The following is a 10,000-nucleotide window of genomic DNA, read 5'->3' on the forward strand; positions in this document are numbered from 1 at the left end:
AGGTGATGAGTCATTAGCATGTCAGACAAAATACAGAGCAATATTTCTTTAGTCTCTTTACATTATGAGTTCAAGTTCTACTCAGATCAAATTTCCCTTTCGTCCTCTCAAGGTCAATAAAATTTTTAAAAACCCAGTCAAATATTGTTATGATTAGTATTAGCATTATCTCTCTTGTTATCACTACTACTACTACTACTACTATAGCAGTGACCTGGCAGAATTGTTAGCATGCTGGAAATAATTCTTAGAGGCATTTCATCTGCCTTTACGTTCTAAGCTCAAATTCTGCCGAGGTTAACTTTACCTTTCATCCTTTCAGAATCGATAAAATAATTACTGGGATCAATATAATCAACTTGTACCTTACCTGAAATTGCTGGCCTTGTGCCACAATTTGAAACCATTATTATAATTATAATTATTATTATTGTTATTATTATGATTATTATTGTTATGGTGGAAAGCTGGCAGAATCAGTAGAGTGCCCAACAAAATGCTTACTGGCATTTCGTCTGTCTTTACATTTTAAGTTCAAATTCCACTGAGGTCAACTTTGCTTTTCATCCTTTCGGGGGTCAATGAAATAATTACCAGTCTATCACTGGGGTCAATGTAGTTGGCTAGCTCTCTGCCCCAAAATTTCAGGTCTTGTGCCTACAGTAGAAAGGATTAGGGCATGCAGCTATAGAAAAAAACTATGCCAAATCAGACCAGATCTTGATGTAGCCTTCCAGCTTGCCAGCCTAGTCAAACCGTCCAACCCATGCCAGCATGGATGACAGACATTAAATGATGATGATGATTTTGATGATGATGATGATAGCAAGACATTTTATTTCACGTTGCTCTAGTCTGCTCAGTTAGCAAAAAATGAGTAGTACTAGTATCTCAAAGACTCGGTCTTGTCATATTCTGTATCATGTTGAAGTTACTATGTTACGGGTTTGCATGTTTGTGGAGTGCTCAGCTACTTGCACATTAATTTCACAAGCAGGCTGTTCTAGTGAGTGGCTCAACTGGAACGCTTGTCAGCATAATTTATGGAATACCAGTATGAAGTAGCAAGGTGGCAGAATTATTAACATGTCAGACAAAATACTTAACGACATCTCTTCTTGCTCTTCGTGTTCTGAGTTCAAATCCCACTGGAAACTGCTAAAATAAAGAACCAGTCATGTATTGGGAATCAATGTAATAAACTAGACCCTTCACCTAAAATTGCTGGTCTTGTGCAAGAATTTGAAAACAAAGGTTGCAAGATGGCAGAACCATTACCATTAGCATGCTGGACAAAATCCTAAGCAGGGTTTTTTCTGGTTCTTAATATTCTGAGTTCAAATGCTGCCATGGTCATCTTTGCCTTTCATTGATGAAATGAAGAACCATTTGAGTCAATAGAATTGGCAAACCATTTCCCCTCAAAATTGCTGGCCTTGTGCCCAGCTATATGTCGTTCTAAGACACTCATATATTTGTTCGTCAAAATCTATAAAGCTGAAATGCAAAAAAATTGTTTGATTTCTTGGTTATTTGTCTCATTTTGGGACGGGAACGGTTTAAGGGGCGGTAGATGGGGTTGGATTGGCACCAAAATTTACACAGGGGGGTAAAATGGGGTGGGCAATGGTGTAAGGAGGGTTGCAAGTCACTCGGGGCTACTGTTTGGTTGCCATGGTGAGGAATATGGGGAAGGCAAAGAAGACGAACAAAAGAAGAAAGAGAAAAGGAGATAACACGCACAAAACAACACCACCAAAACCCGAGAGAAGCAAAGGTCAAAATAGCTAGTCTGCATATATTTTTGAATGTTGTTAATTGTTGAAATTTATATTTTGTTTTAAAACACTTATTTAAGTCAACCAGAACACATAGAACTAATCGACTTCTTTGTTTCTTGTCCCTTTGGGGATCAATTTTGCTAGAAAATTTTTGTTTTGAAAAACATGTTTTTCACAAACATGGAGTTGGCTTCTACAGCAAGCAAGCAAGCTGAAAAGAAGGGAGAAATAGGAGGTTACTCTCAAAGATTGGTGCAACATGTGAAAAAGGAGGAAAATGATTTTGAAGCACACAAAGTTTAAAGTCCACATAATCGCACTTCTGCTACAGTGAAAGATGACAGTAGCTGTAACAACAATCACAATAACAGCAACATTAACAAAAGCAGCAATAGCAACAGCAATGGTAGCAAAGACAGCAATACACTCGTGGAAGTGGAGGAGGTGTTTTTATCATTAAAATCATTGCACAACTGCTATAATGGCAAATGTCTAGTTGTATAAACAACAACTATTAAACAGTAACAATAACAACAGCAACAGGAGCAGCAATGATAACCAAGGCAGCAGTGGCAGTAGCAGGAAAAACATTAAAGGTAACAAAAGTAGCAGAAGCAGTGAAAACACAGTATAAAATGTTTCTGTTGCCAAGATTACAAGTGTTTTTGAATTTGTCTCACTCAACCAAAAGCATGAACATTAAGAAGAGGTGAAGAAACACATCAACAAACAAGAACAGAGAAAAAGTTACTTTCAATATACTGCAACACTTTTTAGACCAAACAGAAATGAAAACAATTTTGTATAGGTACTTATCTACAAAAGATACAAATTAGAGTGTATACCTTCAGACTAAGATTAACTCTTTTTAAAAAACATTTGGCAAGACTTTAATTTTGTGGGACATCCCCATGAGTTTGAATACATCCAAATTATTTTTCCACTCAGCTACCTTAGCCCAGAACTAAAGATTTTACACTGACACCCATCTAACTGGGATGGAGAGTGATCTGAGTAAAAACCTCAATCCAACCACCTGAAATGCATGATTCTAGAAGAACATAACATGCTGCTGGAAACAGAAAGATGTCAAAAAGAAAATTGAGTTGTGATGGGGTTAGTGATTCTGATTCAGGTGAAACTTGAGACACTCATCACAATCCCAAAAGAGTAGGAGATTTCAGGGGAAATATACACAAATGGCTTTATAAGGAACTGCTTTTGGAAACATCCACAGTTAGCAGCAGGGATGAAATATCTGTTCCTCCATAAGAATATGCTAAGTGATCCTCTCTCACCTTCCCTAAATCAAACATTCACTCAGTCACAATAGGTTGTGTAAATTTACATTGCCTGGAGTCACCCTGGTAGCAAGGCCACCCATTCAAATAGCTCAATATAAATGTGGTGGTCATGAGCAAGACCAGAGTTTCCACTCTACAAGCCTTCAGGTCTATTTATGGTGTACTACATATTTCCAAGTTGATCAGGATTAGGAGGTGTAGCTGTTTTGTTGCTTCAGAAGGCTCTAGATCTCATGACAGGGACCATCTTCTTGAACTTCCCAATTTTACAATGCCCTTCCTAATGCCATTAGGAGGGGTGTGGCATTAGGAAGGGCATCCAGCTATAGAGAGTTACACCTGAACAGACATTGGAGCTTGATACATTTCTCCAGTTCACTGGTTCCTATTGAATCTTCCAACCAATACCAGCATAGGAGAGAGTTGTTAAATGAGGAGGATGAGAGGGAGGTAGATAAATAGTGAAGGGCTTTAGTAAATAATTCGACCAATATTTTATGTGCCAGAAGGGCAAAAAATGAGAGAACATTACTCTGACAGGTTTCAAGAAATGAGAGTAAGGGTTAAATTGAAACTGAATTAGTGAGGAAAAAGACATAGTGAAAGTCAAAATATACATAGTATATAAATTTGTATAGAGAAGGTGTTGTGTGAGAGTATGACGCTCCCTGGCAAGAATGGACTGGACCACTACATATAAACAGTAGAGGTCTGATTAAGTGAGGGAGTTCATGCTAGGTCTATAGTTCATATGTTGATAGTTCAAAATTGGAGTTCGAAGTTTACAGTTCGCGGTAGCATGTTGAATTGTTGGTTCTTAAAAGATTGTTATTATGTTCCATGTGGTTACTGCCATCTGTTTCAATTAAAGATGCGGTGTATTTGTTTATCCATAAGGATACAACAGAAAAGTCATCACCAAGGGTCTGTCAAAGAAGCTTACATATCTGAGATTACTTTGACTATCAAAGATAAGTACAAGCTTCCAGCTGAAATTCCACAGCCTACAGGTGCATAGTGATTATTAACCCATTCACTTGGGGCATTTCATTATTGGTGAGGAGGGGTAGGGGAACACTTCCCTCTCCCACCATCTCCAAGTGGAATGGAGAAAATGTCATTGAGGTTTATCACCAGAGGTAATTGTCTTCCCTCAGTCTATAAACTTGATTAGAATATATGAAGTTATCAATGATGATGATCATGGGAGTAGAGCCAATGGTGGGTGGGAGTCAGCTGCAGTGCTGATGGGGAGGAGATGTTGCTGGCGATGACGATGACAACAATGACAACACGATGATGATGATGATGATGATGATGACAACGATGATGATGACGATGACGATGACGATGATGATGACGACGATGATTGCAACCTTATTTCTGCATTTCACCAATTATTAATATTAGAAACACCACCAGCACAACAGTAACAAGAAAATGTAAATATACCTGAGATTTGAAAATTCATCAGGCAAACTTGATAATAAATTATATGATAAATCCAGGTGTTTTAATTCAGTCAGCTGTGAAAATCTGAAATAACAAATAATAATAAAAAAATTAATTAGTTAACATCTTACGCTTGGTTTTTGTTTTTTTCTTCATCATCATCATCGTTTAACGTCCGCTTTCCATGCTAACATAGATTGGACGATTTGACTGAGGACTGGCGAATCAGATGGTTGCACCAGGCTCCAATCTTGATCTGATTTTTTCAAATCCTTAACTCTTTGGTATTTAAACTAGCCATATCCAGCCCAATTATTCAACCAGTTTTATGTTCAGACTGACTAGATCCAGCCTTTCCTACCTGCCCTATAATGTCATTCTAAGAGTAAAACAATTACATCACTACAATATCAAATCTGAGATAATTCATGATTGATTCAAAGCAATGTGAATAAATAAACATTACATTTGACAGAATAATCTAATTGCTAAAGGGTCAAATATGGGATTATTATTTCAAAAATGTATAAAATTTTCTGTTTAATTATGAAAATGATCTTCTTGTTGCTCAGCTCCTCTGATTATACATTGGCTGTTATCTGTATCCCTGGTTTTAGAATAAAGTGTGGAGGAAGCTAGAATTAGGTGGGACACACCTTATAGAAACCTGTTTCTAATATCACAAGGTAAACCCTCCCAAAGAGAGATGGAAAAATGGCAGACCAAAAACAATATGGTAAAGGTTCACAGAAACTGACACACTTGGCAGGAGGTCGCACCTGGGGAGAGCTGTAATCTATTGCCAAAGACTGAGACAGATGGAGATCTCTTACTGGTGCCCTATGCTCTACATGGAATTAAAGTATTAAAAAGAAGGCACTGTACACCTGTATGTGATCTGAGATGACTAAAAGGTTTGACAACATGAAAAGCATCTGAGCATGAAATACGGCCTGTAAAAAGAGAGCCATGAGGAGAACAATAGAAGGCTGTCATGATGCAAGGCTAACCCCAAACTTTAGCAGAGAAAATGGCCATAAAACATTTGTTCTTGTTCTTGTTGCTTTGCTCCCAAATTAGCCCTGATGAAGTAAATCTACGAACAAAGGTCTTTTAATCATGGCCATCCTGTCATAGTTTATTTTTGTTTTTAAAGATTGGGGTCAGGTGTAGGGTGTCTAATATATCTTTAATTTTTTCAAGTCAGTAGAGTAATTTGAAGGATATTTGGCTGCTATTTCTATCAAATCAAAACAACTGCACAGGTGTTTTACTAATTTAGCTTCAAGTCAACCAACAAAAAGACATGATCAAAAGCATTCTAGCCATGACTATTTTAGAGTATCTAGGACCACATTATCTAATGTGTCCTGCTTTGTTTTAAGATAACAGAGTGTGGGTTTAGGGAAATGTGGCAGCTATTTCTGGTTGATCAAGCAACCACATAGAGTAGGTGGTTGGTGACAACACATATGTGACATCTGGGCCTCCTCACTTCCATAAACAACTGAGTACCGTCTGGCAGCTCAAAAAAGTTGGAGATGCTTTCAAGCATTTTCTGATTTATTCAGATCAAGGGCTCCATCCATGTCCTTAACCAGTTCTCTTGATGTAGCTTGTGCATTTCTGGGACTCTCATATCATCCTCCTCTTTTTACTCACACCAAATGCCATCTACTTGCCACCAGATGTGTGTGTGTGTGTGTGTGTGTGTCTGTGTGTGTGTGCATGTGTGTGTGTGAGGGAAAGAGAGAGATATATACTTGTACAAAGCTATATGAAGAGCACAACATACAACCTTGCACAAATGAGCTATTCATTAATGAAATACATGTAAGAATGTGGTATAAACTTATCACCCTTCTCCTGATTTTTCTACATACAAGCACACACATATATACCTATATATGTATGTGTATATATATCAGGTCATTAAGAATGAAATGTCTGATTTTCTTATGCACCAAGTTTGACAGTCGTTAACTCTAATGATTTATCCTGACAATTCTTTGTTTTACAACATTGAAGAGTTTACATCATTACTTTTCGAAATGCAATTCAGGGTGTCTGATTATATTGTGAGTTTTCTCTTGTAAATCAATTTTTGTGAATCCATGGATAGATTGAAAATTTGTGTTGTTTATGAATATGAGTTCTGTCATTGAACCAATGTATCCCAGATAGCTTGAAACATCAACGAGATGTTTGGTGAAGTTGTTGCAAATGAGCACGCTGTACATCGATGATCTGAGAAGTTCCAGTCTGGTGACTTTACTCTTCAAATCAGCCCCATGGTAGACCTGAGACAAAGGTGGATAATGATGAGCTGGAAACTAGGAGAAGCAGATACATCTCAAACTATGTGTGAATTAGCAGCAAGATTTGATATTTCGATTCCAACAGTATTGGACCATCTGAAACAAATTAGCAAGGTAAAGAGGCTGGACAAGAGGGTACCACATGAAATGAACGATCATCAAATGATACATCATCTTGAAATTTGCTGTTCTTTGCTGTCACAGCATAAAGGCAAACCATTTTTGTATCATATTGTTACGTATGATGAAAAATGGATTCTTATCAACAATAGCAAGTGTTCTACACAGTGGTTAGATAGAGATGAAGTGTCAAAACACAATCCAAAAAAAGAATATTGATCTAAAAAAGCTAATCGTGTCTGTTTGGTGGTCCAGTGCTGGTGTCATCCACTACATCTTCATGAGACCTGGTAAGTCAACTACAGCAGATGTTTACATCAACCAATTGGATGATATGATGAGTGAACTTGCAATTTAACAACCAAGATTGGTCGAGACAGGCCAATTCTCTTGCAAGAGAATGCTCAAATACATGTTGCACAAAGAATGCTACTCAAGTTACAGGAATTGAACCTGGAAACACTCTGTCATCCACCATATTCACCAGAGCTTGCACCAACAGACTATCATATATTCCAGGCATTAGACAACTTTTTGCAAGGAAAAAACTTCAAATCTGAAGGTAGTGCAAAAACAGCCTTTCGTAATTTCATCACCTCCTGGTCTCCAGAATTCTTCACTGTCGGCATAAATAAGCTACCGATAAAATGACAAAATCATGTGGATAATTTAGGTGCATACTTTGATTAATTACATCGCTTTTTGTTGAGATAAAGTAAAGTAAACATTCATCACACATACAGGCATACATATACACCACACATACACAGACATGCAGGAAGTAAATAACACCTTTAATTTTCAAAATTTCTGATCTAAGTGTCTTAATATGTTTTCAGTGGTGTAGAATTTACAATGTAATTATTCTTTTTCATTCCAGGTGCCATTATATTAAACATTTGCAAAGAGTAACCATACCATGCACAAAAAATTCAGCAGAACTGTCAGATTTTCAAAGAGGTTGTATTGTTGGGCAATCTGAGGTTGGTCTTAGCCAGCAAAAAATTGCCGAAAATCTTCAAGTTCCTCTTGCAACTGTTAATTGAATTATAGTGCAATTCAAAAGCCAAGGAAAAGAATTAACAGATTCTCGTCCCGACTGACCTGGGCCCTCGGAAAGGAAACTTCGCTGTTTGAAGAGAATTGTGGAAAACGAACCCCGTTCGAAGGCTTCTTACATTGCAAAACAGCTAGAAGTTAGTCCAAGAATGTGTGTTACATATCTGCATAAGCTTTGGTATTATGGACAAGTAGCTAGAAGAAAACCTCTCCTTCAACCAATTAATATCACGAAAAGAAAGAAATGTCAGAAAAATCCTGTTCATTTTGGGATAGAGTGATTTTCTTAGATGAATCCAGATTTGCATTATTTTCAGACAGTGGACATGTTTGGGTCTGGAAGCTTCCCAATCAAGAATTTGATTTGAAACGACTCCAACCAACTGTGAAATATGGCAGTATCTCTGTAATGGTATGGAGAGCTGTCACCAGCAATGGTCATTCTGAGCTGAATGAATGCGTTGGAACCATAAATTCTGAAAAATACATCGAAATACTTAAGCAAGGGCTACTTCCGATGTATTCACACGATAACATAAAAAAAATGAGTTTTTATTCATGGAAGATGGGGCTCCATGCCACACTGTGAAAAGGAATCAACAATGGCTGACTGAAAATGGGACCAAAAAGCTTCTTTGGGCGAGCCAATCTCCTGACATGAACCCAATTGAAAATCTTTGGAGTATACTAGATAGAGCTATACAAAAAACTCGACAGAAACCAATATCTAAAGATGAATTGTTTCGACTGTGTGAAAAGTGGGCAGAAATTCCACAAGAGACAATCACAAAGCTCATCAGTTCAATGTCAAAAAGTGCTTCTGAATTAAACACTGCAAAAGGAATGTCAACTAAATACTAAAGTATGTAATCCTACCTATCGATTACATTTCAATTGTTTGCTTTGCATATTAAATAAAAGATTTTGAAAATTAAAGGTGTCTATTTATTTCCAGCGTGTCTGTGTATATATGACAACAAAAGTTTAAATTTTGGACATAGAGTTACCAGGGGTTTCATATCCACAAAGTCAAAGCCTTGTGGATAGCTCGTTAGTCTCTATGCAAAGACAAAAAATTTTAATTTTCTACGTTAATGAGGATGGGTTGTCTCCTCTGAACTAGAGGCTAAAACAACCCTTCTAGACCTGAAAAAGCCTAACCAGCTCATACTAATGGGAGTGGCCATTACAAAATCTGCATCATGGAGAGAGCCAAAATTCTTAAGGACTATACTACATCTGGCGTGTTAAATAGCTGTAAAGAAGTTTTTTCTAAATGTGTCCACTTCAAGCACCACCCACTGGAAAATTGGATCTCCCCATTTGCTGGTTAGGCTTTTTTGGGTCTACAAGGGTTGCTTTATATTCTGGTTCGGGGGAGAAAACCTGGCCTCATTAGCGTTTTTATATGTTAAGACATAAATCTTGATTTCTGAGTGTTTCCTCACATCTGCGACATAGAAAATTAAAAATTTTTTGTCTTTGTATAGAGTCTGACGAGTTGTCCACAAGTCTTTGGCTCTGTGGATACGAAACCTTTGGTGACTCTATGTCCAAAATTTTAATTTTTGTTGTAATAATTACTGCTCTATTCTTTAGAGTGTGCTTCTTTTCTGATATATGTTTTATTGACTACGTATATAGATTGCTAGCCACTCACATTCTTTATTTTCTTTCCTCCTTTCTTTCTGTGTTCCTTTCTGTGGAAGAGCATAGGCTCGAAATGTTAAAGACTTTTTCACTTGCTGAGCGTTATACTAATACATCTGTTTGTTGTCTACATCACCCGGCTTCGGCTTCTGTTTTTTTGTGAATTCTCCCCTATATATGTGTATATATATATATATATATATATACGTGTGTGTGTGTGTGTGTATTTGAAAGTCTATGAGGATTTCATAATACAGTTTTTGAAGTGTAAGGTGTTTTTTTTTTTAAATCATTTTCTTAAACATGTTATGAAATC

General features: G+C 37.1%; 1 long non-coding RNA gene across 2 annotated transcripts in view; it reads right to left on the minus strand.

Moving 5' to 3' along the window:
* LOC118766418 overlaps positions 1-4,619 on the minus strand; it is a 42,007-nt gene extending 37,388 nt beyond the window's left edge. For both annotated transcript variants that reach the window (XR_005002350.1, XR_005002349.1), the window contains exon 1: positions 4,538-4,619. This is a non-coding gene — a long non-coding RNA (uncharacterized LOC118766418). The remainder of the gene's footprint in view (positions 1-4,537) is intronic.
* Between the last annotated feature and the right edge of the window lie 5,381 nt (positions 4,620-10,000).

Source organism: Octopus sinensis, linkage group LG15 (genome assembly GCF_006345805.1).
Source record: "Octopus sinensis linkage group LG15, ASM634580v1, whole genome shotgun sequence".
Lineage (NCBI taxonomy): Eukaryota > Metazoa > Mollusca > Cephalopoda > Octopoda > Octopodidae > Octopus > Octopus sinensis.